Raw genomic sequence first — 22,093 nt, forward strand, 5'->3', positions numbered from 1 at the left:
ACAGCATCTGATCAGAAGTGACTTTCACTGACACCAATTTAATTTATAACAAAATCAAGGCAATAACTAAAGGATCACATTAGCAGTTAGTAATGCTACAGGAGCTATCAGTGAAAAGCTAATGAAATGAGCAGAGCCTTAAAACAACTTGGTATTTTTTAACACAGACTTGAAAACCTGCTACTGCAAAGGCACTGTCAGAGGGCACTTGGGCATACTTCCTAGCAACTTTCAGACAACTTTTAAGGTTCCCTAAGGATGTCCCAAGGAAATTCAAGAAGGCAATTTTGTACACAAATGCTGTCTAGATTGATTAACAAACCTGCAAAGTTTAATCTCTGAAAGAACTTTTACCTCCGCTGTGCTTGACCACATGGAAGGCAAAGAGATTTAAACTTGTTTTGTCTATGGCCGATGGAGACTTTCTAACAGAAATGGAAACTGGATGATAAGAAGGTAATAAGCCGCTCCCAGAGTTTCCCTTGCTTTGAGAAGAGTGAAGCCACTGGGAGATTTCAGAGCAGATTCTACAAGCAAGCTGTTAAGAAAAGCCGCTATCCAGAAGGCTCGACAGGAGGAAAAAGGAAGCAGGGAAATCGCAGTTAATGGGATTTGGCTGCATCCAGAAAACAGCTAGGTTTCGAATACATTACAAACAGTCCTGCACTTCACTGCTGCATCAATTCATTGCTGGATGAGAAAAATTTACATAGACTTAAAGCTCCACAGAAACTTAGACTGATCTGTTTAGAATAAATCTTGGCTCTCCCCTGAAATGCCCTCTGGATGAACACATGACAAAGAGGAAATTGCCACCGCTACACTATAACCTCTACAATTTTCTGTTAGGGGAAAGGCAGGCTAGGGATTTATTTATTTTGACTTTTTTTCCTACGTCTCATAAATGGACGCTTGCCCCATTCACCTTAGATATCACTGCAGAGTACTGTAAAGTTTGCCTAAGTTTTCCAAGGGAGAGAATGACTATCCTGTCCCATTGAAAGGATAACGTGACATCAAACAGAGAGGGTTACCTCTCTCCTAGCGCATTCTCTCCTTATCACAACATAAGGAGGTTGAGCAACCTCAGCAGGAAATTCTCAGTGTCTCCCTTCCCAAGCCTTGGTGGGGACATCCTGCTCATCCTCCAGTCGAGGAGGGAGAGAATTAGTAGTTTAAAGCTACTAACTGAAAGAAAAATTGTCATAGACAATGTCCTCTACCTTTGCAAACTGATGCCAATCACAGGACATGATTCAACATGTATGAACTCCATACTCATCCCTCCTCAGATCCCAAAGGCGGCAGTGCCACAGTATGCGCCAGGAGGGAAGAGGCCAGCAGCAGCAGAGAAATTTCTAGTCTAATCATGAGACAGACAGAAGAATGGAAACGATAGGAGAAGTGAGATAAAAGAATTAGGGGGCTGATAGCATCAACATACTTTAAGAAGGAGAGGAAGTTGAGCGGCTGTGAAAGAGGGGGAAGGAAGAGTAAGGCTGATTTTCCCGATAGACAGGTCATAAACAGTTCCCGAAACCTGCCTAGTCGAGCTGGTTGTCTGACGTACAGATGCAAAAATCAACACATGTGGCATCTTTGAAGCGGAAAAAGGAGACGTTGAGGACTGGGGCACTCCGTAGGGGAATGAAAGACTTACAAGTCTTCTAAGTGCCATAAATAGAGACGAAGCTAGAGCTTTCAACCAATAATGAATGTGAATAGTTAGAAAAGGAGTTTTGCAGAATTGTCCACTAAGACAAAAATCTTAAAAACTGGCTCTTCACAAATGCCTTTTCTTTTGGAAATCCCACACCCACTGCTGAGAGATTAGCTTTACAAAGTGAGAATTTAACTGGAATTGCAGCTCTGGGTAACAACAGGAAATGTTGCTCACAGCAACAGAAAATGTAGGATGATTAGGTTTTTGGGGGAAAAGGGAAAGAAAGTTACAGTAACTATGCAAACAGAATAAATAACAGCGCTGTCCTTCTCCAGAACCTTTCCAAGGATGTCAGAGCAATCTACAGCTATTCCCAATTAAAGGCTGCTGTGCTAAGGCCACAGCTTATTGCACCATCTAGGTCCCAAGCCTGACTGTACTCCTCATCTTCATAGTTCTATCCCTCTGCTGATCCTCACACCAGACATCAGCTGATGGTCAGGGACCCCATGGGGGGTTTGTGCGCTGCAGGACCGCAGCTGGGACTTGGCGTGTTGCCAAGTGCTCCTTGTACATAAGTAACGAGATGGCCTCATCAAGAGACAGACAAGACAAAAGGTTTCCACCAAGTGAGAAAACTCCAAGCACAGAAGGGAAGGCCCTCCCCACACTGAGCGTGCTGTGCTCAGCGACTCAGCCCAGCAGAGCAAGCGGGCTGGGAAAGCCAGCCGTCTTTCAGACAAAAATGTAAAAAAGCAGCAGGAGGAGAAAAAGGGAAAGACAAGGTCAAGTTAGAGGGAGACAAGTTTCAGACAAACCCTCCCCTCCCCAGAGGAGAGCACCTCAACAGACATTGTAGTGGAGTCAGCAATGCAGAAGATACTACTCAGCAGGGGAGTGCGTCATGTTAAAATACAAACCCTTGTTTACATGCTCCCCCAAGTTCCTTAACTGTTGCTGAGAATTTTAGGAAATAGTTTGCATTGGACTTGTTTTATTGCACGTTTCCCACCAACTTCCAGTTCCAGTTTCTACTTCTATTCTTAATTTTTAATCACCGCTGGGACAAAACCGTAACATTTAGATACTGCCTTGCTAAGAAAACTGGAGTAACTGGGAGTTATATTAACAATACTTAAATACAGTCTATTTAAAGGTTTGAACACATCTTGTTAGAACACTGCATAAATTAACCCAACCTAATTCTCTAGGATGTAACAAGATCTGAAAAGCTCCAAGTTTCATGTTCTCTCTTACCACCCACTTAAAAAACCAAAACCCAACATGCTGGGGTTAGCTTAGGTTGCAAACGAAAACAAAATTCACATTCAACTGAATAAATGCAATTTACTCCTTGATGCAACAAAGATGATGCCACAACCAGCTCAAAACCAAAGCAAGAAGAGGTTCTCTCCCGCCCCCTCCATGCATATCCCCCCTCATTTTTGCTGTTAATGGTGCCCCCCAGCCTGTCTGCTCAGGATTCTTAACTGCTCACTCCATCCCTCCCCACTGTCTGAAACCATCCCTGGATGGAGCAAAGCGTGCCCTGTTGCCGCTGGGCTTGCAGTCTCCCCTGCAATGCTTGCACTGGCGGCCAGACAAAGCAAACTCCAGTTGCATCACGGAGCAAACTCATTTTCCAGCAACCTCCCAGCCCGGAGTTTACCGCTACTGTAATCCGGTGCTGTCAACAACGCCGCCTTTGTTGCGCGCCCATGTGCGCCGCTCGCTTGCTGGTCGGGTTGTTGTTTTGGGTGTTTTATTTTTTTTTTTTAATTATTATTATTTATTTTAAGGAGAATTTTTGTTTCAAATGAGTAATCTGTTTTTGAAAGATTTCTCCTCTGTGCTGGCTCCACCCTGTACTGTAAACGAGACATTACCTTATACAAGAATGAATCTGCTGCATTCCTCTGTCTAGCTGCCTCGCAGCACATTTCCTACGCTCACAGCAGCCCCGGCAGTGCATGCTCTCCCACCCCTTCCCCCCCACCTTTTTCTCTTTTTTCTTTCCCTTTTTTTTTTTCCTTTTCACTGCCTCGCTGTGTTTTTGTGTAAATGATCTCACATGACTCAACAAATCCATCTGCCTGGAGCAGGCCAAGTTTGGAGCCTTCCCAGGAGGGAGGAGAAGAATTGCTTTGTGGAAAGGACCTGGAGCTTTGCCCTTTCTCTGGCTCAAATTACCCGCCTGTCAGGCCTGACGGATTTGGCTAAAAATAAAAGGAAGCGGGCCGTGAAAAGGAGATGAATGAGCTCAGCAGTTCCTTAGATAACATGGGGTCTGGTGTCGCCCAAAGATCCCAGAGCAGGAACTTCGGATGCCGGAGATGTAAGTGTGGTGCTGCAGCCTCAGTGAACTCGGCTGCTGGAGGACCAAAAAAAAAAAAAGGCACAAAAAAAGGCAAAACCAACCATACGCTGTTGGAAATAAATGCATTAAAGACACTCAGAGCAGGAAAACTGCCTGCTGTAGATTTGGGCTTGTAAACGGGGAGATTTATGGGGTTTCCAGAGGGGAAAGGGGGTGTGAGGGGGTGTGGCAGGGGGCTGTACGTGATGTCAGCCTCCCGCCCTGACCAGGGAGCCTCTGCATCCTTCCTGCAAATGCCTGCCCAGCGCCCGCAGCGGGTATTAAGCACTTAGTTTGGCAATGTAATGACACACTGCAACAATCTGTAATGCGAGGCAGTCAGCAAAGCCCTGGCTCGAAAAGCTCTTTCTCCTAACCATTAACCATATGTTTGGCTCCGCCGCCGCCCAAGCGAGCGGGTGTTCCAGCGCACCATCTGGTTTCTATCCACACAAGCAACTGCAAAGCGCAGAGTATTTCCCTCTGGAGCTGTGTCTTCCTCCCTGGCCCCTGATCCCCACCCGACTCCCCACTCCTCTGCTCCCTTCCTCATCTTCCTCCTTCCACCCCTTTCCAGCAGCAACTTCACCTCCCTGTCCCACTAGCGGTGGAGACCACGACCACCCCACCAAAGGTGCAGCAGAAGAGCAGTCTTGTGCTGCCTTCTGTGAGCTCACATGCCTACACACATGTGTGTACACACACACACAGAGGGACTGCACCCCTCATCACCAATGTCTGGGGTATTGCATTAAAACATAAGTGTGTTCTTGAGTGGTCCAGGAGCCGTTGCAGGGTCCATCACATCTCGCTCACGCACACATGCACACAGCGAGTGCTCAGTTTGGATTACATCAACTCTGTGCCGACACTGCAAAAGGACTTCAAGAATGTACCTAACAACAGGAGGACCAATAGCAGTTTTATCTCCTGCTCTCGAGCAGGGCTTTCTATGGACATCAGGTGTTGGTACCCCATCCCATCAAAACAAGAACGCTCTGGGGGGACAAAAAAGAAGTACAAAAGCAAAAAAAGAGATAGATAAATGGAATGAGAGCACGCTGAAGAAAAAGGAATGAAAATATTTACTTTTCCCATGATAACTAAACAAGCTCTTTCTGAAACGATAAAAAAATCTTTCAAGTGTTATATTTTAGAAGGCCTTGTACCATATGTTTGCTTTACGATTTTATGAATTCTAACTACTATTTATGTTTTTAAAGCACTTCCATCATTCCATTTGTTTCTGAAGTACCTATGGGACATCAGCAGTAATTTTCCCCTCAGGTTGGCCAATTTAAGATTAATCATGACCTATTGCAAGAAAGTATTCAGGGATGCAAGCAACTCCAACACTTGCTCCTTTAAAGTAAGTTTATATTCTGCAATGAGTCACACATACAGTGTTTATCCAAGTTACCAGTGCTACAAGGGAAAAAAAAAGCCCATTACATTTGCAAATACATACAAATCACAGCTGTAAGCACCCAACAGCTTATACCAGGACTTGTTTCTATGACTGGATATTGATTTTTTAAAATAATGTGTCATTATATCAATGTTGATACAGCAACTAGCTTCCTGGAGTATGCCATTTAATACTTAAAAGAAGCTGGCTTTAGGAAATATCAAATCCACACCCATTCATACCCTTTTTAAATGTCCTTCTTGGTCATGACTATAGGCAAAGCCACAACTGCTTTTTTCCTCACCATGCACCTAACGAAGAAAATGCACTTGCCAGTTAGAAACAGCTCAGTCTAAAGCAATGAGCTTTGCTGATCTCAATAAAATACTGCAGAACTTCAACTGTTGCTAGAAACCAAGAATCTACATTGGAAAAGATGATGCATATTTTTCAAACTTCCTCTGTATGAGAAATCAGTGAAAAAAAGCACACTGTAGGCCCTTATCCCAGAATCAAACAGGCGTGGGGAAAACCATATGCTTGTGAAAAGCCTGATGACTTCACTAGGATTGCCTAAGAAGATTGAGGATAGGATCTGCTCCCAATTACAAATGTGGAGTGCAATTTGCACTGTAAACTCCCCCGGCCTTCATTCTGCACTCCCCTTCAGTGAGGGAAATAATTAAAATTATTAAAACCATAAGAGATGCATTTTAGCTAGGAGTTTACTTTTCCTACAAAATAGGATCTAAGTATGTTAAAGTCCATTACTTCAAGACAATATGTTGCAAACATTAGTATGCTTAAATATCACACATTAAGTTTCCTACAACCATGCAATGAGAAATTGTCTTCAGACACAGAAAACAACCAGCAGTCATTCTCTAAAGCAGTAAAGGTCTAGGTCTGGGTCTTTCAGCAGATAATGATCTGCTCTGATGCAGAAATCGTTTTAAAGGGGGAATTCAAGGGAAATATTTGTAGATTCAGGGTTCTGCAGTCTGAAGGGACTGCTGATCATTTGACCTTCTTCCATGCAACAGGCATGGAGCTTCCCCGCCTACATTGACGAAGCTGTAAGAGGTCAAAGGAGAGAATCTCCTAGGGTTAAAAAAAAACCCGTTAAAAACCCCCAACAAAACGAAAAAACCCAGCCTCAGATACAACAGCCTGACATAAAGAAGGAAGCTACTGCAGCCCCAGCATCACTCCCCAGCACTGTGGGATTACCCACACCTTCTCATCTGGTCTGAATGAATTAACAGCCAGATACTGGGTCATGTTATACCTTGTCACCTTCCTCTACTCCTCAGCCCCTGACAAAGGGCCACTGGCAGCCTGAAAACCAGCCAGTTTTTAAAGCACAATAAAAAATGGTGTCACATTATTACCTGAATCCACTGAGTCCTCCTGCCAACAACGATGTTTATGCAATCACATTTTTCTGTTTTTAAAAACTTCTCTCTTGCCTCATTGCTCTGTGTGAAAAACAAAATAAAAGAGAAAATTGATCAACTGCAAGCAATTATCTATTTGTATTACAGCAGTTTTGCAGTAGATATTCAGGTCCTTTTGTTTTCTGCCTTACCTCATAAAAACACTAAACAAGAACAAGTCTTTTCCCCAAAATCACTGATTGATCAAACAGAAGCAACAGATACCAGTTTGGAGAGGCAGATGAGACACCACAGCAGAGCTACACAAAAGAACACAGCTCTCTATGCCCAAATCCTCTGCCCTCTTCCCAGGCCATCCTGCCCGGCAGCACCAGGACCAATGCCAACCAGACAGTGCCACCAAAAGCAGAAATACAGAGGGAGAGAAAGCTAATTAAATTTCTTTCAGTATCAACAGCAAATACATGCCACTAATAACCACAGCAGTGATGTAAAAATAATACTTGTAAAATTGCATTGATGGTAGATTACTTAATCATAAAGTTTCTCCATACTCTGTACTTACAACATTATTTAAGTAGTGACTCCACTTAAAATCCCCAACAGGGTCTTTCAGTGTCTTTGTTTACTCCTCGCTTCCCATATTAGTAGCTTTAAGCTTTAGTGTCAAATTCTCCTGCCAATACACTTCATAAAAGACATTTAAATAAGGAAGAAAAAAGCCCATATGGTAGAAATCCAGCTGAAGAGACAACCTCAACCCTCCACCCCCAATCCCTCTGAACGGACAGAAGACACATGCTAAGTAAAGGAAACTGGATTTTCAGTACTGGAAATGCCATTAGTATTTCATTGCTTTCTCTGAAAGCAAATTAAAAAAACCCTTCACTTAAAGGGAATGCAATTCATCGTGTACATGGTCTCTTGCCTACCTTCACAAGGGCATACACAGTTAAACCCAGACAGAGCACAGGTTGGGGGATATGGCTGCCATACCCTTCCTGCACTTCAGGGCTCAGGCTTTTGGCATACTCTGTCCATTGTAGACAAGGATGACTGAACAAGAAGTTTTGCTGTAAGATTTTGGTCACAGCAGTCTGACTGAGACACTCCCAAAAAAGCAGCTGAAAAGACCAAATTCTCGCAATCTCTGGAACAGAGTTTAAACACGGGTTTAGCCCAATGCCACACGACACAATGAACACAGTCTAGCCATGGCAGAGCAGAACAGAAGTGACCATTACCTCTGGCATCTGCTGCCAATGAGGGTAGGGTCACCTTACAAGCAAGGAGGGTCTCCTGATCCAGGTGACCTCCCTACTGCAGCCTGAAGTCATCTATGCTCAAAACAGAGCAGCCAAGATCTGGGCCAGGGGATGACAGGGAAAAACATGTCAGAACAAGAAAATTCACTTAATAGGGACAGAAAATTGGAGGGTTGGATGGGGAGAGACAAGAACTGGGGTTAGGCATGGAGAACTGCCTGCTGGCTGTGCAGCTGCAGCACTGCTGAAGAACCATGTCCAAGACTTTATGGTGCCAGTGCAAAATGCCATTTGTTTGCTTCCTGCAAAGTCTTTGGTGTACCACAAGTATGTTGAAGAGAGAATGCTGATGAGTTCAAGCACTCAGCCCTGAGAAGGGAGGGAAATGTGGCAGGTGAGCGCTGCCTGCTGCAGCTGCCTTCACTCTTGGCACATGGGATGTACCTGAGCTGTGCATCAGGGCTTCAGGGCAAGAGTGCATGACAACTCTAACAGCTGTTGGCAGCAAGGATGGCAGCCACCCTGACACTCCCTGCCACCCTCTCAGCGTCCAGGCAGATGAGCTGTGCCTTGGAGAGCTGCCACGCAGCTCCAATGAAGCACTACACCAGTCATTTAAACTCAGTATTCCTCAAGTGGCCATTAACAGTGAATTGCCAACCAACCTGAAAACCTGGCTTCTCTCAACTAAAAGTAATGAACAGTCACAGCAGAAAGGAACTGTATTTCCAGTACACGAAACACTGTGGAGTATAGAGACGTCTCAGCAGCAAAGCTGTAAGATCCCCAGCATCCTTTGTCCTCTTAAGCCTCTTTCTGCAAAGATAAGTGGGGCTTCCCAAATCATCTGTCAAAGCCTGAAGCCTGACACTGATAAACAGAGTAAGATCATGAGGAAATGACAAACTTCTTCAGTAGGATTTGAGTACCACGCCATAAATAAAAATTTGGGCCAAATATGGGACAGCAGGGAAAAAAGAAGATGCTGAATAGGGAGTTTGCCCAGGGTTTGCAGCTACAGCTGGCAGCAGGCAGGCAACTTGCAGAAAGAAAAAAGTGTGATGACATACTGAAAAACTGTCCATGCATTTACAAGATCTGTACAAATCCATTTTATATCAGTGTCACCCTGAACTTATAGAATCATAGAATGCTTTGGGTTGGAAGGGACCTTAAAGATCAGCTGTAATGTTGCAAAGTATTTGTGTACGAAAATAAATTACCAGTAAATAGCTGAAACTTCCTTGGATATTACGCTACCTGAGACATTAATAGCTTATAACAGAGCACAGGTCTACAGTCAACCAAATGCACAACACAGGAAGACAGACCTTAAAGGTAAATAATTCAGGACTTGAACTCTTTAAGGTAAATAATTCAGGGCGCTAATGAATTCACTGACTGTAAATAGGGAGTTCCACTGCGAGGAACCCTCCAAACTGCCCTACATCCAATCCTCAGGAGTGCAGAGCAGAAAACTGTCAGCAGAAACATGTCTCAAACACTCCTGGCTACAGCAAGACTCTAACACAAAAGAAGTCTTGGACAGGAAGAGATAGCTTCATAGACTGGTTCCAGTGCTCCATACTGTGACCATGGGCTGCTGAAAAGGACGTGCACTTTCAGAAACACCAGCTGGGCAAACAGTGAGGTGGCTGTGATGCAAGGAAGCTGACCCATGTTGCATCCAACAGAAGCATTGGGAAAACCCTTCAAGGGTGGCCAACATAGCAGTTTGGTCTAACAATGCTAAAAACACACAAGACTATGGGTGAAGCTGTAAGCCCTTTGTTAAATATGACACCCTGAAGATAAAAAGAAACCAAACAACCCACCATGTCCTCCTCACTTCACAATCTTCCTTCTCCATCCTCTTTGATTATCGCCAAGTGCTTTTGTCCACACCTGGGAATTCCTGTGCATCCATCAAAAAGCATTTCAGCCAACCAAATCCCATCAACAAACCACAGGATAAATCCTCATAAATTCTTAAACTACCAGCAAGTGTCAGTCTTCCCAGCCTGAACTCTCTAGTACCAAGGAGCTGTTTTCCAAGCGGCAACTATTCCTGACCAAGCAAAGAAACTCTACCAAAGTTGAGATGCAGCCAACTGTCAGTTATACAATGTTGTTGCTGCAAAAAAACCCCAAACAAACCTTTTTATGCTGTCTCATACTCTAAAACTAGTATTTAAAACCACCCTAAAGTTGCCTCACACCCTCTTACGCGACCTACATGAAACCAGACTGTGGAACAAAATCCCGCCTTTTGCTGGCAGACAAGGGCACGTCAGCAATAGCCAAGGCACTGCAAGGTTGCTGACAAGCCTGGAAAAGCTGTATGGGAACACGCCTGTGGATCTGCAGTCCAAAACACAACTGCTGCTCTTGCTCCGTGCCCAGTGGAGATAGAGATCTCATCGCCAGCAGAGATCTGGGTCACCACAAGGAACCTGGAGTTATCCCAGCACCATCATCTTTTAGGTAATGCTCCCGAAAGGGGAAACAAGTATGTGGCAAGGTTTCATCTGACGAGGTGCTGGTTGTAAACAAAAACACTAACTGGGGGTTTCCTTGCTCCTTGGTGATGTCATCCAAATGGAAAAAAACCCAATGAACTTCGCCTGATGTCTTGTATCCAAAGTGCTTTGCAGAATGAGTTTGCCGCAAATGCGAGGTTCAGATTGCAGTTTCTCAAGAGCTTGCAAATGCATCTCGACTGCCAAAGTCTTCCTCCTAAACACCAGCCTAAAAAGTGTTTGTTTGCTTATCTTGCACTTCAAAACTGAAAACCCAAACCCAGGGAAGGAAAACACTAGGAAGACAAAACTAGAAAGATAATGTTTAAATAGAAGTATAGACTTTAAACGTAGGATGTTTGTGAAAAACAAATATTCTGAATCTCCATACAATTAAGTAGCTGACACTTATCCAAGCGCAGGACTGAAAACCAGATCAGCTTTCCAATCTCTGCTAACCAAAACTTTTGCAACCTTCCCATATGCCAGTTCCTTTAAGTTTACATCTTATGGTACAGGAGTTCAACTTTTGGAGAATATGAATGGTGAACATAGAAAGTGAAATATGATATTATTTACAGAATAGGAGAGCATGACGTTCACAATAATTTGTAGGCGCACACATCCCAACACTGTTCCTCAGTTCAACACCCACTCCTGAAATCCTGTACCAACCAGATTAGCCGACGTACACATGCCTGCACTCTTGAAGAAACAATAGTCTCTTTCAGTCCATACAGTCTTCTGAAGAATCAGGCAAAAACGTCATGGGAGAAGTTAGGAAATATCTGCAGAAAACAGCACACAAGATGAAAGGCAGAACAAGCCTTTTAACTTGCACAAAGTACGTAACATGGAGGATAAGCACAGAACTTAGTTACCTAGCTGCTCTTCCAAAAGGATTTTTTTTTTTTACCCAGGATGGAAAAGGGGATTGTTGAAACTTTAAAAAACCCAAAAAACAACCACTGGGATAGTGGAACAGCTCCCTTACGGACAGATCATTGCAAGCAAAATTCAGCTCCAGGAGCTGTGGCAGACCTAGGAGAAAATACATGCTGCCCTGAAGTGCCAGGATCTCTGGCAAACAGCAGGGATCCTGGCTGGCATGATGAGCCCTCCTGTCCCCAGTGCACAGCACTCCTTCCTCCATTCCCCTCCCAAACACTGTTGCTACAGAAGGCACAGAACTATTTTTTAATTAATCCAGCACAAAGTTTGAGCTGCCTCAGGGTTAAACTAAACATTTTCTGTCTTTAACCACTACAGCAGAACCAGCTACAGTGAAAAACACTTCACCATAAGGCTAGGGAATTGAGGACAGAAAAGAAGCTGCAACAGAGTCACCCCTGACATCTCAAAATTTCGCCTCCAGAACACGCAAAAATAAGAAACTGAATTTTTAATCAGCTGAGAAACGAGGCAGGGAGACACTCTTGATAAAATTATTGTTGTGAATATCACAGAAAAAGCCTTATGGAGTTTTACCATCCACCTTCTGTTCCAAATTCTAGGTCTCCAAATAACCTATCAGAAAAAATCCAACTACACACACTTTCAGGAAAGCACTGAGCACTGAGAGACATTTAAAAGGCATGCAGTTCTACAAATCCTTGTTTCTCCTCCCAGAAGGGGCTGTAACTCCTGCAGGAAACACAGGCTCCCATAACAAAGCAGGTATTCTCTGCATGTACTCACACTGCCTATTATTTTTTTAATCATCTGGTATGCATCTTCCTAGGCATGCTCATGTTAGAGGAAATACTAGCATTAGGTCTGTAAAGAACACTGACTACCTGTTCTGCAGGAACACCGTGAAGGTTAATAGTGGAAATCGTGGCTTGAACTCTGCCTCTGCCTTGTGCTGAGCAGTCCATACAACCACTGGCATTCTACTACATGTGTGCTTCCCCCCTCAGCTCATGCTCACTCTCTGCATGATTTTACTACACAGTTCATCAGTACAGTATTTTTCAGACTGTAGGAGCAAGTCAAAGCATATTTTGATGTGTCTAATTGCACAGAGAGGATATGAAAACGTGAAAGTTGATCACAGAAGAATACAAGTTGCTTTTTCATTTCATGGCTCCAAGAGTCAGAAAGGGTGAGTAGAACCCTGATACATAGCAGATGTTTTAAAGTAAGGTGGAAGATCTGGTGTCATGGAAGCTTCCTGACAGTTACCAACTGGCCTTGCTATAGTGAGCAGGCTTCTTCTGCCTGTGGAAGATTACAGGCCTAATGGAATGGGAATATTCACAGCCTTCCTGCACATGTATAATCCTACTCTCTTTTCCTGAAAATAAATTTGACAAGTTCATCACTACAACGTGAAAAAAGCCTCAAAACTGAATAATTTTGTTACATATACAAAAAAGTTGCGTCTGGAGCATATCCATGGTTTTGGAAAGCACCACATTTAACTCAAGAAATGAAAGGGCAATTTTTTTTTTCCTTTGTTTCTGTTTCTAGCAAGTCTTGACTCAGTTTCCCCCATTTTCTTCTGAATTTGTGTTTGGGTATTAAAAGAGGCAAATAAAAAAGGCTTTCACCTCAGCCACAACCCTCACTGCACTGGGTACTCTACAAATACATATGGAGATTTCACATCCCGAAAAGACAAGTTTCACCTTGTTGTTATAAGATTGGAGGTAATTTTCTATTTCAATAAAAGGGAAATTTTGTCATTAAAACAAAAAGAAAAGAGAAAGAAGAAAAAAATCAGCCCGGCAGAAAAGCATCATGTCAGAGTAACGGGAATAAGCATCTATCACTTCAATTAGCCCCTTGGGAGAAGCCCATTGCAGAGATCAAAAGTCATTCCACGGCCATGGGATAAAGCCTGGAGAGTTCAAAATACAATGATGAGAGTGGACATTACTGTTCTTGACTGCATGGTGTAGGGGTGCATGAAGGCAAAACTCCCACAACAGCAATAATGCCTCCCAGTATGAGAAACCCCAGGGACTTTGGGTACCACAAAAGCACACATTCTCAAGAGCATTTCAGACAGTGATGCAACTCACTGATGACACAGGCAGACTGGTAACATTTTTTGTTGGTGACTCTGCAGCTCCTATTTCCACAGCCCACACTAGTTCAAAAAACACCACAGGATACGCACGATGAAAAAAGGAGTATCTCAGGCCAGGGTCAGATAAATACACACCAAGGTGAAGCAAGATGACAGCTGGCATTGTGAAGGAGTACATTCAGGGCAGGTAGCTCAGTCTGAAAGCTGCAGGCTGTGCCCTTGGAAAACCTGCTGCTGAGCTGATAAGGAAACCTTGTTGGACTGTGTGAGTGTGGTGTGTGTAGGGAGGCGTGCAGGGCAATGGTCAGGTCACCAGAGCTGCCTGCTGCCACCGTGCTTCGGTGCCAGCAATGGAAGTCTCTGGTGGTGGGACTGTGCCTGCCAACAGTGCACCCTGAATGATCCCACAGGAATGTCTCTCAAGCCTCCCATATCCAACCCAAAGCAACTTCTTCACTTCACTTTCTTCACTGAACACCACCTGAATTCTTTTTCTACATATTGTTTATGGTAATAAAAAGAGGTTTTGGAGATTTACCTAGGGCTTGTGAGGTGAAGGGATATTTTTCTCACAATGCAGTTGAATAGCATCGATATCTATTGTTTTCTTCTCATGTTCCCTTGTGCACAGACACTAGCCCCTTCTTGCAGCCTGGCTTTGCCTGGGGTGTAAGTAAGAATTGTCAGCTCCTCCAGTACTAGGAGGAAATCACTGCCTCAGGCTCACACTGAAATCACTCTTTTTCACACACGACTGTGGACATAATCCTTTGCCCAATAAATAGACCACCTTCTTCCTTACTGCTCCAGATGGATATGAATGAATGAACTGCACTTTTTCTGAACACCATCTTCTGCTTTTATTGAGTACTTCAGTCACTGCCAGCTGAACCTCCTTGCCCTACGAGGCATCAGTTAAGGTTGGGTCTGATTTCCAAGTCCCCTGCTATAAGTCTCTTTGTAAGAGGAAAAAAGGTTGGATGCTATTAGCCCTCTGAGAAACCATGCATATAGTCCATAACCATGGGCTCTTGAAACACAGCTGTTAAGTGCAAATCTCAGTTTCTGAAATTTTCTTGCTGCTGCCTCATTATCTTTACTACATGCCAGCAGAAACCAGAGTCCCCCCGCAGGCTGAGGGAGGAAGTCTTTATGTTTCCAGCTGCATCTAACTCTGGCTAGTCAACCAGATGCAAAATATTGCATCAACCTGATGCTCACTTCAAAGTTTCAAAATTTTCCTCTTACAGCTGGGACTAGGTGCTTGTGGTTTCAGTTACCACAAGGGAAATGGAATCTCACAGCCAATACTTCAGATTACTTCCCAACACACTGCCGGGCTGCCCTCAAAAGAAAAACAACCAAAACATGTCAAACACAAAATGGCTTAAATTAGACACTGAAAATGCTCTCTAATACACAAAAAGTACAACTAATTGAAAGAAATATTGAAGCCTCCCGTAAATAATCATTTTAATCTTAAGAGTAAGACAGGACCCCTTAAAAGTAGCTCTGGCCACAAAGTTCTGACCACTAAACAAAAGCCTGCAGATGCTGACCTCATAACATGGTTGTCCTCCAGCCAGACTGCTCCAGTTAAGCAGCCTTCCATATTTTCATCAGAATCTATAGACTGAAACTCCATTTTTTCAGTAGTCATGCACAAGAAAAAAAAATTTCAACATGCCAATGAAGAACAAAAATACCAGATCAACTCACATATAGTCTTAGAATAAAACTCTAATCCCTTACTTGCTAAGAAATCTCTTTCAAAGAAATGTTTATGTTAAAATTTAGCGTTGTGTTCAACATTAATCTTAGGGAATTTTACAACAGAATGTACCCATTTTAAAAGGTTTCTACAGCCTTAATGAATTCCTAGAACCCATAGACAGAAATTAAATAGGGGGAACCTACAGTGTTGGCTAGACATATTTCAATATTTGTTACCATAGAAACAAGCCAGTAGATTTAGGGTTTGGAGTTATCCTTGCTATAAAATATTAAACTTCTTACAGTTTTTGCATATGTATATTGTGGCAAGAACACTGTCAATCCTGATAGAGCCCAAAGCATCTTAATTATTTAACAGGATTTTAGCTTTTTTTTTCCCCTTTTTTCTTAACAGAGTATCTTTTAATTTATTTTTTCCTCGATAGACTTATTTTAACATCTTCCAGTAGGAAACACTTCTGGCTGACAGAATAATATACAGGTAATGAAGAACGTGTTTTTCCTCAATGTTGTGGAGAAGTGGTAAATAAAAGGAACACACATATAGTTTAATAAACAAGATTCAACAGCAACTATCAAAATTACACCAGTTAGCATTTCTGATGATTTTACCAGCTAAAAGTACATTAAATGTTATACTTCATTTGAAAGACAGTTCAAATTTGGTGGTTTTGTTTTCAATCGTAGCAACGGAGAAATGCTCAAGAACGAAAGTGATTGAGATAACATCTCGATACTTCAACAGTATCAAATGCTTCTGGCAGATACCTGAGAAATGAAACAAATGCATTGTCCTTTCATGCTTCAGAGGAGCATCAACAGCTGCATTCAAGTCACAGTGCAACTGGCAAGCAAAAGGATCGGCAATTCCAACAAAGAGGAAGGACAGATGCTTCCTCCAGCAACACTCCTCCAAAAAGTAAGGAGAACATTGTTTAGACAATTTCAGTGGTGGAGGGGACCCACAGCTCAAGATACCATCCAGGCAAGAGCTCAGCTGGGAGCAGTGGGGAAGGTCAACACTTGGGCAAGCCCAAGCCCACTGCCTCTGGGACTGGATGTATGCAAGGGATTTTGACCCTGATAATTTCACAGCCAAAACTGGCCCCAGATCGCAGCCCTTGCTTTTTGTTTGGATTCAAGAAAATCTGTTTACAGAAGGCTCAACACAATGAAAAAATGAAAAACTGTGGAGTAAAAGCCATAAACCATACCGTTGTTTCAATACGATATTTCAGCAGTGAAGTGGACAAGGAAAAACACCAAAAAAAACCCAAAGCAAACCAGAACAAAGACAAAAACTGAGCAAGACTGAAACACCCTCTTCTTCCAAGAATTAAACAATACTTTTTATGAATTGTAAAGATAAGCAGTGGAACTGCCATTTCCTAGTGTTTCTGAGGTCAGTCTTCTAGCACAGCTTCTCAAATAGCCAATTAAATGTACACAGTTCTCACACTCATATGCATTCTATCATTTTAAAAAAGCCCTACAGCTCAAACCTCTAAAAAATAATGGAAAAACTTATTCTTGAAGGCCTGCAAGACAACCCTTTAACTAATGGAAAATCTTCAACACTTCAGAAGAGGAAAATGGTAAGATGGCTTAATTTTAAATGAGTAAGAATTTAAATGTCACTTCCTGCATGTGACCTCGATCTGAATAACCTCGCATTTTTGTTTTCTTTGGTGTGGTTAGCAGTGGAATCTTTGTGGAGTACATTTCTATGGCATTTACAGTTGCATGTTTATGTTCAGCAACTCCTTTGCATAATTCTGAACACACACACACACACACACACACACACACACACACACACACACACACAAAAAAAAAAATCAGAAATGGATTTATCCTCTGTAAAGAAAGAGAAAGATCTAAAAAGCAGCATGCTACTAGGACTTTCAAAGAAAGAAAGGCTGGAGAAAAATTAAAACTCGAGGGAAAAACGCACAACTTCCTTTAACTGACTGCTGCGGTGAGGTACTACGAGTTTATTTTATCTGAGCAGTTATGTACACACACTAAAGGCAAGCAACACTAGGTACTCTAAATGAGTTCACACAAGTCCACAAAGGGCACCACTATCAACCTGCAGCCGGGAAACAGGAAGTTATTCACGTGTCTGAGTAAGTCATGGAATGGTAAGAGCTGCTGGCAGCACATGTTGCCAAAAATAAGGCATTGCATGCATGTATTCAAATCCAGGGCTATAAACCCCCTCGTCACTCTCTTGTAGGCTCTACAGGCCAGGTTTGCTCCAGAGGAAGCCCTACTGCACTGGACGCAAGAGCCTCAGGTCTCTCCAGCTGATGCTGCAGGTGTCAACACCTCAGCACAACCCCTCATCCTTCTCATGAAGTGTTTTTAAGCCAGGGGCTGGTTGGGGGAATGGCTTAAGAGACATGATGTGGCTTTTATAAAGTTTTCTGTAGAATTCATAAATATAAGTTAAATAAAGCAATCTACATATGTGTTGCAGGTACATCTTGGAACAAAAGAGCTCTTTTTCATAGATCATAGAATGGTTTGGGTTGGAAGAGACCTTAAAGATCACCTACTTCCCAGTCCCCTTCCATGGACACTTTTCACTAGACCAGGTTGCTCAAAGCCCTATCCAACCCGGCCTTGAACACACCCAGGGATGGGGCATCCACAGATTATCTGGACAACCTGTTCCAGTGCTTCACCAAACACACAGTGAAGAATTTCTTCCCAGTATCTAATCTAACTCTAATCTAACTTCCCAGTATCTAATCTAAACTCTTTCAGTTTAAAGCCATTGCCCCTTGTCCTACTTACGTTCAAGAAGGCCACTCAGCTGACATCTCCACCTTGTTTTGTCAAAAAACAAACAAAAAGCCCAAAAAAACCAAACGAGAAATGCATCCATATCGTGGTGGCCTTTAAGTCACTTGACAAACACCTCTCCAGTTTAAGTGGTGCCACCAGGGATGGCTTGGGTTGCCCTCCTGTGGTGGGAGGACAGCACAGGACCAGTGCCTGCCCAGCCCATAACTGGGCTCTGAACACGGGCACTCCGGCAATGGGTGACCCAGAAAAAAAAAAGGAGACAGGAAAACCTTTGCCCTAGTGCTGCTGAGAGGAAAGAAGATGTGCTCCAGTTCTGGATAACATGCTCCATTTGGTCTGCTTAAAATACCTGTTTCAGAAAATAAACAGGGCAGATTATCTGGACAACCTGTTCCAGTGCTTCACCAAACACACAGTGAAGAATTTCTTCCCAGTATCTAATCTAACTCTAATCTAACTTCCCAGTATCTAATCTAAACTCTTTCAGTTTAAAGCCATTGCCCCTTGTCCTACTTACGTTCAAGAAGGCCACTCAGCTGACATCTCCACCTTGTTTTGTCAAAAAAACAAACAAAAAACCCAAAAAAACTAAACGAGAAATGCATCCATACCGTGGTGGCCTTTAAGTCACTTGACAAACACCTCTCTAGTTTAAGTGGTGCCACCAGGGATGGCTTGGGTTGCCCTCCTGTGGTGGGAGGACAGCACAGGACCAGTGCCTGCCCAGCCCATAACTGGGCTCTGAACACGGGCACTCCGGCAATGGGTGACCCAGAAAAAAAAAAGGGAGACAGCAAAACCTTTGCCCTAGTGCTGCTGAGAGGAAAGAAGATGTGCTCCAGTTCTGGATAACATGCTCCATTTGGTCTGCTTAAAATACCTGTTTCAGAAAATAAACAGGGATGATAAAACAGGAGATTGTGTTTCTTGTAACTCAAGAAGAAAATAAATTTCACCCAAATAAAAATTCCCTATGTGTAAAAAAAAAATACTCTATAGAACATGCATTTTACCCAAAAATAATTAATCTCTCTTTATACCAGGCAGCCCAAGAGTCCATTTGGGTTAAAAAGTGAATGGATATGAGTTTCCCATCTCAGCAAGACACTGGAAAAAAACATAAACATCTCATGTCTCTCTAGTCTTGACCCAATAACTAAGGGGTGAAGATACCACCGGCTGTCAGGATGTTGTATTTGCCATTGGAGGTGGGGCAGGAGTACTGCTCCTTCCTCTGGAGCATCTTGTTCCTGGTCACCCAAACAAAGAGAGGAAATTGGGGTATACGGACAGGGATCTGAACTGGCACAGAAATGCATGCATCTCTTCCAATATTGGAAGATTAATGCGTGAGAGAGTTGATGAATGGGAAGGATTAAATATAGAACCAAAAAATAAGCGAAATGATTAATTGCTAGAAAAGGAAACTCATGATTTATAGAAGAAAAAAATCCGTAAGGCTTGAGAAACTGAAGGGAATAAGCAGCAAGTGAGCTGCAGGGTGGGACCATCTGGTGCATAGTGCCACGCTGCACAGAGCACATACCCACAGCTTCAGCGCCCCTCTCGCCTTCTCCCAGCCTCAGTGCATGCAGGGCAGACAAAGCAGAAACAGATAGTGTTTAGAGGTTACTGGATGAAAGTAACTGATTTTAAAAACAAGCTGAAGTTGGTTTTAAATCATATCCTATAATCTGAAAAGAAAACGGTCTCTTAATAAAATGTTTCCATGTGGTCTTGTAGTGGGCTGGTAGCTGTCACACCCATGTCCTTGCATTCTAAGCTTTCTAGAAATTTCTAAAAATAACTGGATACTTGTTTACCACTATTTTAATTTATTTTATGAAGAAATGGGAGGCATTTTTAGCGTATTTATTTTTCATTCTGAGTTATAACATCTCAATGGTAATCCATTCTTTTGGTCCTGCACTTTGTTTTGCAACTAGTAAGATAAACAAACTCTTCTGCAGTTGGCATGCAACCAACAGGCATCCCAAAGCAGCATAAACCTGAGGAATAATCCAGCACCTTAAAGGTTATTATGATCAGTCATTTGCTTGGTGTCTTGAATTCACCTGCTTTTGTGGGAAACAATAATATAGAGGAAGAAAACAGAGATATGCTGTGAAACTGTAAATGCACTACATGTTTTAGCATGGCACCTGCTTGATTTTTTTTTTTAACTTAATGCCATTTTAAAATAACTTACAAAAATACTTTTTTCAGTTAAAAAAAAAAAAAAAGGTACAACCAACTACATCCTCTTTGGGTTATGCCCATGAATGAGCTACTGGCTGCATTAGAAACAAGCACCTGGACCAACTCATGGGCATCCAGCAAAGTCCACTGGTTTCCTTTCAAAACACTAATTTACAAAAGACAATGTCAAATCCCAGCCTGCGAGTGGCCTTGTTATTAAGTACAACATCTCAAGAGTGGAAGGGATGAGGTGCAGGATTCAGAGGGGCTGCTCACCACAATGGAGCCCAGAGCAGTTGTGCATGGGAGGAGACCACCCCCTGCTTTGGAGAGGGTATTCAGACACTGAGGCAAATAACTCCTCATACTTTTCTGACGGTCCATTATGACATAGTGTACTACAACTCCAGTTAAGAAACAATTCTGTGCTATCTTCGGGAGATCTTGCATTTCCTCACACAAGTCTGTATGTGCACATCCCCTTTATGCCAAATACTTTCTGAACGGAGTAAACGGCAGGACCTGGAATTTGCACAGGCAGCCAGGAAAGAAATGGTCTGAGACTGTGGGGAAGCATCAACACCTCTCAGTCCTAGCACAGTTGTCTTATTGAACAAAATACCCCAACACTGCAGCAGCGACCCTTCCTGTCACCCTTCGTTTCATCTGGTCCAGGTCCCACATATCCTGGGAAAAAGTTTCTCATCCTTCACTACCCAGAGGGAAAGGACGTGCTCGGAAGAGCTGCGACTCTGTCACCAACAGATCCAAGGGGAATTCAAGATTTTGCAAGAGGGCTGAGATAAACATCACACCCTTCTCAGTCCCCTGCAACTTCTGAACTTTGTACTATCCTCTTTCCCCTACATCTTCCAAGAGTTGTCTTTCGGATGAGGACACACAGCAGTGTTTCAGAAGGACTCCAGCAGCTCCCCCTTCCACCCAAGAAAGAACCATATAAACTTCAGAGGCAGGGACACATTACCTTGAGGCATTTTTCTTGCTGAGGTCCAGTTCCCCTCATTAGCCTTTTGAAAGAGCACCTTTTCATACAACATGAAGACAATATGAAGAAGATTCTGTACCCTTTTCCCTACAAAAAAGGCTAAGATCTAGGGGAACAGCACACGTCATTTCTTGTGAGGAAATTCTGCATGAAGAGTGGTAATAAATTTTTTTGAGAACCTGATATGTGTGTATATATATATACATATTTATATATATATATATATGTATATAAAAGAATCAACACACAAACTTCTATTTTCAAAAACCACACTATTCTCAGATCAATGCTGGAGGCTACAACAGTCTGTTTTACAGACAGTAATGCAACACAGTCTCCCTATTAACTAAATAATTTCCCGTATTTGATTCAGTGGGAATCTGTTGTTCTAAACAAAATATATAAGGCAAGGAGGTTTACTTAAAATGCCAAGTATTTAAATGAAACTGACAAGAAAAACAGGAACAGGCATCACACATTTCACAAAAGGGCCTATATAACAATAACTTACGCTGAAGTGGCCAAAAGATGAAACAATAGAAAATTGGAAGCAATTAACATGTAACATTCAAGAAATATTAAATACATACTAAAGACTCAACACAGCATTCACACAAAAAGATGTAGTGATGAAAAGCAGATACTTTACATAATAAGCAACAAGATATTTCAAACGTGGCCATAAAAAACAGAGAAGA

The 22,093-nt window shown here is 42.6% G+C and overlaps 1 protein-coding gene across 3 annotated transcripts in view; it reads right to left on the reverse strand.

Annotated features, from left to right (window-relative positions):
- Positions 1 to 22,093, reverse strand: part of BACH2 (BTB domain and CNC homolog 2) — a 186,611-nt gene that overhangs the window by 136,411 nt on the left and 28,107 nt on the right. For all 3 annotated transcript variants that reach the window (XM_041480364.1, XM_041480363.1, XM_041480362.1), the window contains exon 2: positions 6,819 to 6,905. The gene's annotated coding sequence lies outside the window, so the exon portion shown is untranslated. The remainder of the gene's footprint in view (positions 1 to 6,818; positions 6,906 to 22,093) is intronic.

The sequence above is a fragment of the Pyrgilauda ruficollis genome, unplaced genomic scaffold, assembly GCF_017590135.1.
Source record: "Pyrgilauda ruficollis isolate IOZ18807 unplaced genomic scaffold, ASM1759013v1 scaffold51, whole genome shotgun sequence".
Lineage (NCBI taxonomy): Eukaryota > Metazoa > Chordata > Aves > Passeriformes > Passeridae > Pyrgilauda > Pyrgilauda ruficollis.